The 9,885-nt window shown below is 36.3% G+C and overlaps 1 long non-coding RNA gene across 1 annotated transcript; it reads left to right on the top strand.

Annotated features, from left to right (window-relative positions):
* The first annotated feature begins 1,946 nt into the window (after positions 1 to 1,946).
* On the top strand, positions 1,947 to 3,179 carry LOC110675936. The gene is made up of 3 exons (XR_002499935.1): positions 1,947 to 2,091; positions 2,151 to 2,346; positions 2,407 to 3,179. It is a non-coding gene; the product is annotated as an uncharacterized LOC110675936 (long non-coding RNA).
* Positions 3,180 to 9,885: the final 6,706 nt, after the last annotated feature.

Genomic DNA, 9,885 nt, shown 5'->3' with positions numbered 1-9,885 from the left:
TCGTGACACGAAGTAGTAATAAGAATTATGCAGTTATCAATAGTTATACTTCATGTTCATGCACGTAGGTTGTAAGATCTTTTTTTCCACAGAAACCAATAGCATAAATATTTCCAACGCTACGTCTGGCCCAAGGCTAAGATCTCAACCTACGTTAGACTCGCCACAATTCCACAATTTAAAATCCACAAAGGAATTCTGCTGCCGCATGCAGAACCCGTGTCATGGTTCTGCAAAATTAATTAAATGATAATTGCAACCGCCACCGCAATCGAATCACGCCTCCGTGAATTCCTCGAATAATGACTCTCAATTTGTCCTCCAGAGCACGTTCTGCCTATATTTGAATGGGAATAAATCGCAATTCTAAAGAAACACCACTTCATTCGTTCATTCATAGTGAGTGCAATCTGCCCTTGTTCCCGTTCGGTATTCGAGAGCAAGAAAAATCACCATGACGGGAGCTGAAAAGAAATGTGTACTTAGAATTTATAACCGTTCGATGTCATCCCGCTACTGCAGTGCTTTGTGGCTTCTCCCGTCTTCAGTGGGCGCAATTCTTTCAATTGCTATGCGCCGCTTATAAATAACATTTGACGATCCATAATTATAGAAGCCACTGTCGCAGTTCTGGATTCAATTACGTGCCGGGGAAGGACTTTTGCCAGCATCATCTATATGTATTTGGAATTTTAAAAATAAGTGGATTTAAGGAAGAAAGAAATGAAAAATTAAAAAATTGCATACAACAGAGATGAACATTATTTACTCAAATCCCAAGAAACTTTTTTACAGCAATAGAGCCCTAATATGAAAGTTCTATAAAACACCTCCAACGCAACTTAATGTGAATGTAGATTCTTGTTAGCCTAATAGCCTTTACCGCCCACTTAGATCTGCTTCCGCCAATTGCCATTGCAAAAGAACCTCTCTGTAGTTATGGTCATACGAGCTAGAATAATACAATAAAAAAATCACATTTTATACAGAGAATAGACGAAGCGGTTCGTTGCTACCACAATGCTCAATTATCGCCATCCTAGCTCTATTTTGCTTTATTTCACGGAAGTTCGTGATTTTTCCCATTCTCAGCTCTTTTTCCAGTTCACCATTTGGCCTTTTGCATCAGTTAGAAATGGTACTTTTGTGCTTTTCTATACCACAGTCTTCTTCTCTTATATTATTTCAATTAAAGAATAATGGCACATTGGCAAATGCAACCAAATAACAGAAAAAAGTGCAGCGCAGTATTATGTGTTGCTCTTTTGGTTTGGCCATTCTTGCTTGTGAGTTCTTTAATATAAACGTATGTGCAGTTGCGAGGTTTCTTTCTAAGCAATTTAGCTCTTGCCAGTCCATATTGGCACAGCATACAACATGGCAGGCCTGAAAATTTATTTGAAGATCAAAAGCGTGTTCTTAAGATAAAGTTTTGATTTTCTATTAAAAAGTGAATAAAGACATTTTGTATATTTGTTACATTTGGCTCGAATGTCCTCAATGTGATATTCGAAAGTTTTTATTTAGCATGAGCCCATCATCTGATTAATTTATTGGAACCCATCTCATCGGTAACAAGGTGGCAAATAAAGAGCTTTTGTTTTATATTTTTTGTTAAAGTCCGAAGAATGTCAGATTGGGTTCTCTCTTACATAATGATTACTTGGACTGAAGAAAATCCAAGTAAATCATTTATCCCATATTTGATCTCTTCAGGTGACTTATAGTCACTTGAGAGACCCCTCAAGACAGCTCTAAACAAACGTTCAGTTTTGTCGCCATAAGTTAAAACTTTGAGCTTCTTCTCTTCAAGATGTTTGAGAAGAAGTTTGGAATCTCTAAGAGTTTCCGGCGAAACACGATAGTCTCCTTTCTTTGCGATTTGGAACGAAACCTTGATTGACAGTTCTACGTCAAAACGACTCATAGGAGGCGCTGCGTGCAAATTGTTGCCGATTTTGTTGCTTGCTGTCACAGCCCATACGTGTGATGTAAATATTGCAATGAAAATTGATTTTTAGTGGACAATTAGTAGAAAGTTTACAATAATTTTGTGCGCTAAACAAAGGAAAACTGTTGTTTCACATAATGGTAAGTAATTTATTTGCAAAAGTTGTGCGTAAATATCGATTTATAGCATTTGTTTGTAGAAGCATCAACACCGAATAACATGTGTCGTTCCGGAATGCAAATCGTGGAGTTCCGGTTCAGCCGCAGTTTCTTTCTTCCCAGTTCCCCCAAGGCAGAGCATAACATTTGCCAAGTGGTCTAAGGTAATCAAACTCTCCGGAAGGCGTGAGGAAAGGATTTGCGAAGTGCATTTCAGGAACAGTGATTTCATACGATGTAAGTTCACATATATTAAAATAATCTCGCATTTAAATTTGAAGCAATCCTCAATTTTAGATTCACGTCGAAAACTGAAACCTCGAGCAATTCCTTCTGCTGAAATACCGAAATGTGCTACACGGATCAAATCAAAAATTGGCTGCTGCGTATCGGGATGTAGTACTAAGACCCGCAAAAGACTTATACGATTCCCAACATCGAAAAACCCAAATCTTTTGAGAACATGGAAAAAGGTATTCCTGATACATGATGAAGATGATACCAATTACAGAATTTGCGGAAAGCATTTCAATAATTGTGATTATGTGACAGGTAAGTTTCCATTTGCTTGTCTCACTGCATTTATTACATATGTACGTTTATTTTTAGTGCACTCATTGTATCTACGGCCGAGCGCTGTCCCATCGATTAAAGTACAACGTCATGTCAGCAATCCACGTAAAAATAACCAAAACACCAAAAAAGTTTTCATGCATGATCATACGTATTGTCGCAGCACACGCAGATCGGGAAGATACCGTATGTGCACCGTCAGTACCTGTAAATCACGTGCCAATGCTACGATAACGCTGCATAGCATTCCAAGGAACGATCGTTACATCGAATGGAAAAAAGCTCTACGATTAAATACCATCTCGAAAAGTTCAAAAGTATGCAGTGAACATTTCACGAAGGCCGATTACATTCCAGGTACATGACAAATCAATCTTCATTGTTTAAATTTACAACACTGGGATACATAGGGATGGCACACAAATTATGTCACGCTAAATTAAAACTTTTTTGATTCCCCCTCCCATCTTCACTTTTTTTGTATGAGTCCTCCGGAAACTTTTAAGACTTGTCACGCTTAGCTTGACTTCCTACAAACTCCCCCCCTTTTAGAACGTGACATAATTTCATAAAAACCTTATATCATTCTTATCATTCCCTTTTCATTTTCTTTTAGGAGGAAAACATTTGAAAAGCAATGCTGTGCCATCCAGAAACTTGCCGATTGACAACGAATTGCTGAAGCATAATCCGTACAATAAACCACGCGTTTCATACCGTCGAGAAGCAACGCTAACAGATACGAAGTTTGATGGAAATGCTGAATACAGCGGTGGTGAGTCTACAATAGCCACCCATGCATCAGAGCCAGCTGCAGGTGTTACATGCAACGCTGAAAAACCTACATCGACCAAGAACACAACAGCTGAATCGCAAGCTAAATCTTTAAAACACGAGCCAGGATATGATGCAGAGGAATTAAATAATCGTTTAGCCGCTGAACAGATTGAGAAATTGCTGCAGAGCGAAAAATCAAACGATCATGTTGACACGAACTGTTCTCATAACATAACAGTTACTACCAATGATTTGGAAATGTCTTTGAAACGTGATACAAAAGTGCAGTTTAAATTTGTCGATCTTCTGGAAACTGATGATGATTTGAATACGTGGACTGGACTACCTTCATTTGTATTATTGCAAGAACTGTGTCTAGCAGCCAAAAACCTTGAGAATTCTGTGTATCTGAATAAGTTTAGCATGCACTGCACAGACCGAGTAATACTAGTTTTTGTGAAGCTGAAGCAGAACCTTTCATTTGCAGCCATGGCGATTCTTTTTAAGATCCACATTTCAACCGTCTCAAAATATTTTGATTATACTGTGCAAATATTATCGCAGATTTTATCTGCATTCGTTTACATGCCTGAAAAAGAGGAAATATTGCAAAATATTCCTCACTGCTTCAAAGGTAAATTTGCAAATGTCACTATTGTGCTAGACTGCACCGAAATACCTCTTGCTACATTGAAGTGCCTTAATTGCCGTTTGGCAACGTATTCGCAATACAAATCGCGTCGCACCATCAAGATATTGATAGGGGTGAGTCCAGCTGGACTCATTACGTTCTGCAGTAAAGCTTACTCAGGGAAAGCATCAGACAAGTTCATATTTAATCAAGAAAATCTCATTGCTGCTTTGAACCCGCATATAGATGAGGTAATGGTCGATAAAGGTTTTACAATAGATAATGAGCTGTCCATTAAAGGCATTAAGTTACACATCCCTCCATTTATGCGGAATGACAGACTCACAGCATCACAAGCAGCTCTAAATGAATCTATAGCCAAAGCGCGTATACACGTTGAGAGGGTGATGCAACGCTTGAAAATATTTTCAGTTCTTCAAGACACCGTTGACACTTATATTGCAGGGAACATTGATGATATTATGACCATAATTTGCGGTATTGTTAACCTAACTCGTCCGATTCTTCGCGACGATAAGTTCTAGAATGAGCAAATGCTAAACTGTTTTACTCATGATGTCATTTAAAATAATACAAATATTCATATGAAACATAAGCAATACTTTGTAAAAGAAACTTGTACCTTAAATATTACAAACTCATTACGGTGTATATGACAACATTTCAAGCCTTTTACATATCTTTCAAGCCTTTTACATATCCAAGCCAGTCACGGAAATATTATCAAAAAAATCGACTGAAGCCCCGATTAAGAAAACTAACGAATAAACATGAAAACTATCTTCTACAAAGTTGTTTGTATTGGTTGGGCATTTATTGTGTTATTTAAAATCAGAGTAGTCAATTTTTTCATTTCCATGAGATAGACAACTTTCTTCCATAGAAAACTGGGTTTTTTTGCTCGAGCGTATCTCATCAAAGTAGTCTGTGAACCACTTTTAGAACCCTTAAAAATGCGTAATTTGGTGAGTGAAGGTATCAGCCTGAATTGGCTATAGATTTCTGGTCGGAACAGTGGTGCTCAAAGTACAGCATACTGCGGGTCAATTTACAATTTTTAATTTTAGCTGAGGGTCGCATGAAATTTCATATTATTCTGTTGCAAAACTGCATAGGGGAAAAGCACCAATTTTCGACCTAGCACTAATTTGCGACACATTCATACTATTTTAGCCTACCTTGTACGAAAATCCGAAAATTTGCACAGATTTCTTGTAGGTCGAAAATTAGTGCTGGTTTTCAAGTTCGTAATTAGTACGACGTTACATTCATTCATGAAGGGAAAAATCAAATCAGATGTCATACAAACGAGATAGAAAATTGGTTCGAATACAAGGCTGGTAAAATAATACTTTCGTGGAATTTAGTGAAAATTTTATTATAAATGGGTGTCAAACGTTCTGATAAGTAAAACGAATCCTTTTCTATCACTTAACAAGAAAAAAACTTCTCTAGGTTAGTTAATTTTCTCCAAAAAAAATCCGCGTTGAAAACCCAGAATGTAATGTTGGATTTCTTGCAAAAAATCACCGCTCGTTTTTCAATATCTCTGATTGTTACAAATATGAAAAATATCTTTTGACGCCATTCGAAAGACAGAATAACTTTCTATATTATATAAAAAGAATCACAGTTGTGTTGTTTTTATATAATTTTCACAAATGGCTTGAATGGCAAAGAAATTGTTATGGGAAAATAATGAAAAAATTGAATTAAAATAAATATTAAATAAATTAGCGTATTTATTATTTTATTTTTATTTTTATTCAATAAATTTGCGTATTTTTATGTTCTGGAAGTCGTGCATACACTACTGTGACGAGAAATGTGAAAATGTATTGCAATAAAACTGTTATAGATTTTAATTGAATGTTTCCATTACTTTTCACTTTGAGCATGAAAATGAAATTTTAGACAAAAGTGATCACTAAAGTTGGTAGCTCTTGAAAAATAATTGTATACTTTTGAAATTTCAGAAATTTTTTTTCTCTTGTATCTTAAATCAGATAAAACTCTACTTTAAATCGTACATTATCTATAAGAAGAACCTATATTTTCACAAAACTATTTAATATTCATGTTTTGAATAAATATGTGTATGGTGCATACATATTTCAAAATTGTTCCGCGGGTTACATTCTTGGACTTCGAGCGCCACGTGTGCCCCGCGGGCCACAGGATGAGCACCACTGACATAAATAATATGTATGACCAACTTCCTTATTATAAAATGTTATATATTCTTATGCAAAATTGTAAAATGTCATATTTTTTCGACTTTGCCAAAAAAAAAAAATTTTCCGGATCCCACAATTTGACCGGTTTAAAGCATTTTTCCCCAATCAACGGACCACCCCAGGAATAATATAGTTTCAAATTCCAGTTTTTTTTTTAATTTTAACTTCTCGTTAAAGTAAACTACGAATGATTCATATGATTTAGAATATAATATTACAGTGTCCGTTAGATTTCAACAAGACGCCCAGAAATTTCCTGTTGCTAAAATCGAACCGTGTGAACATTTGACTTGTTTTTCTTCTAGATTCTTCTAGAACTCTAATAATCGTAATAATGATAATAATTAAATTTACTCATCTAGGAAAAGAAGTCCCTCAGAAACATTGAGAATAACAAAATAGGTGACAGATCCGTTTTTGTGTTTATATATTTCCGTGGCCCGAAGGATGAAATAGTTGTATTGAGTAATAGGAAAAGTGTACCAGTTATGGCCATAGTGGTTCCCTATTTGGCCATATTTGAATTTTGATAACTTTCACGTTTTCAATCTTTCTGAATAAAAAAACACAAAAAAAAAATTGAAGATATAAAAGTAATCACGTATGGCGAAAAAAGGGAACCACTATGTCCATAACTGGTATACCTACCCTAATGTATAACGAATTAAATAAATTAATAATTTTATGTCTATTGATTAATTTACAACAAAAACATTTAAATTATGTGTTGTTAAAATCAAACGGTTTAGATGCTAAATTTTCGAATCGAATCGAACAGTTCATAGACTAGAGTAGTTGAGAGTAGTATATTAAAGCTGAAAACGCTGTAGTAAGAAAATCATTTATTTTTATGGAAAAAAGCTATAAATGGGCCGGTTTGAGAGCCACATAGAATGTCGGCAAAGTTGCTTGAAATGGTGTAGGCCTCAACTTATTTAACCTTAGGTCTTTTTCGACCCATTTCAAAACTCAAATCAATGTAATTTTTGATTGAAATAACCTAGCAATTTGAAACTTCCTGACAATTATTTTTTATGGGAAATTTTGGTTTTGCGGAAACAAATTTTTTAATGACCCCTAGGGGAGCTTGCTAGTATGTGTTTGTTATGAAGTAGTTGGACGCGGTTGTATCTCTCTGCCAAGACTTACTCGTTTTTCTGCGTGTTTCAAAACGTTGTACCTAAAAAACGATATTTGATGAGGTGATTGATGTTTTACGGAACCGTTGTCTGATAAAAGAATATCCGATAACTATTTAATTGTGCTAGAAAAGTTGAACCAAACTGTGTTTTCACCATCGTATTCCTAATCGAGACAATTCATTGTTGTGTATATTGCTCTTCATAGTTTACATCCACTACGCTTTCTGTATTTGTGTTCTGTTGAGAGAATCGTACACGCCATCTACATTTGAAAAACAGAAGATCGCATTAAATAGGGTGCGACAAAATGGATCAAGTTTGTTGTTACAAATGCAAAAACAATTGCTGCACTGAAGAAATTTTAGTGGTATGTGAAGGATTTTGTGAACAAATCCGAAGATTCCATGCGAATTGCGTAGGACTCTCCGATGAAGCAGCCGGAGCTTGCCTGCATAGGAATGTAATGTTCATGTGTGATGACTGTCGGGACTTGATAGAAAACGTGCGTTTTCGTTCTACCGTTAATGCAGTGAAAGTGTTCGATGTTAAAGACGAGGTTGACTGTATTAAAAACGAAATAGCAAAGATGAATGAAATGATGAATCATCTAGATGCGACGATTGGTTCTTTAATCAATTCGTCTCCGACATCAATGACTGTTCCACTTCCCTTGGCAACGGATAATGTTCCACTCCTATCATCAACAAAAATTGTGAATGAAGTGTCAACTGCGAAGGCTGTAGTCAATTCTAATACCACAAATACTTTCAAGCTGTACGTCTCCAATATTGCAAATGATGTTACCGAAGAAGATGTTAAATCGATGATTAGCGCCGCTATACCAGTGGACCACATTTATGCCCTCGATTGTCTTAAACCTGCGTGGAGAGACGCGTCAACACTGGATTTCGTGTCGTATAAAGTGGAAATCGACAAAAGGTACCGAAATGAAGCTTTGAATTCCTCAAACTGGCCAAAGGGAGTGAGATATCGTGAATTCAAGGATCGTGCTGTAACAACATGGCGACCAGATCATTCTTGCCGATCACCTTAATTGTAACCAGTTTAACGTGTTCACTTTCTTTGTAATAAGTTGTGTGTTGTAATAAGTTAATGTGTTCATGAGTACTGAATTTGAATTGTTTGTGAAATGGTTTGTTTAGTTTGTTTAATATGGTATTGTATTCAATGTTAAAATGTTTGTGATGATTCAAAATTTTGAAGCTCTCTTGTTTTTCGATAAAGGTCTTTGTTCGATAGCATTTAGTATTTAAGAACAGTCTGTACAGTATTTTTACTGAAGACGTAGATACAATAAATAAATAAATAAAAAAAAAGTTACAAATTGTGACTTAGGGTCGTTTTCGGCCCGAAAATTCAAACAAAAATCAGTCTGTTGACCAAATTTAGTTCCGCTGAGCCTTAATGAAAGGCACACATGTCTAGTTTCAGAAATTCTCCCGGAGATCCGGATTTGGTCACTGTGGCCACCGGGAACCTGCTACATCAGAAAAAAGTCCCTTTAGAGACCCTTACTTTGACGAACTGTAGTTTCGTAACTAAACAAGTAATATAAACCGTCCTCATATTGTTCAATAGGTATTCACGTGGACTGTGAATAGAGATTCTCTAATCACTCAGTTATTCATACACGGTTCCGGAAACCCGAAACATCCGAAAAATTAGTTTCCATCGCAGTTCTGTATATGTAATTCACATCGGTACTATTCGGTTGATGGATATTTTGGCATTAAATTTTTCAGCAATAAGGAACCAATTACCGGTGCACATTCCCTGAAAATTTCGGTCCAGTATGGTCCATGCGGAACCGGTTCCTGGAGTCCCGGAAGGTGGCCAATCTGAACAATTTGATGAAATTACTCAGATTTATGCCCCAAAACCAAATAAATTGTGCCCAATTCTTTGCGATTTTTTATTTTTGGATGTATTTTGCCAAAAGAATTAATGGATGGCATTTCTGGTCCTTTTGGAGCACAGGAATGGCCACCGGGAAACCCGGAATATGGGACCACAAAGTTTCAGCACCAATAGTAGGCATGCGGCGGCTCAATCTTCATGATTTTTAATCCCTGTGACTCTGTTAGTTCAATTATTGATGAATGAACACTTTTTTTCTTCTGGCCCACCGAAATAACCCAGGAATGACCTTCGAGGATACAAAAACTGAAATGATCCACAATATGGGCATCTCCGGTGGACATTCCTGGGTTATTTCGGTGACCCAGAAGGACCAAAGTGGTCATTTATCTATAACTGAATTAGACGAGTCACAGGTATTCAAAATCATAAAGAATGAGCCGTCGCATGCCTAATTTTGGTACAAAAACTAAAGTGTCTCACAATACGGGTATCTCCGGTGGTTACTCCGGGGTTA

This window comes from Aedes aegypti, chromosome 2, assembly GCF_002204515.2.
Source record: "Aedes aegypti strain LVP_AGWG chromosome 2, AaegL5.0 Primary Assembly, whole genome shotgun sequence".
In the NCBI taxonomy this organism is placed as follows: domain Eukaryota; kingdom Metazoa; phylum Arthropoda; class Insecta; order Diptera; family Culicidae; genus Aedes; species Aedes aegypti.
This window is presented reverse-complemented; position numbering and strand designations above follow the sequence as displayed.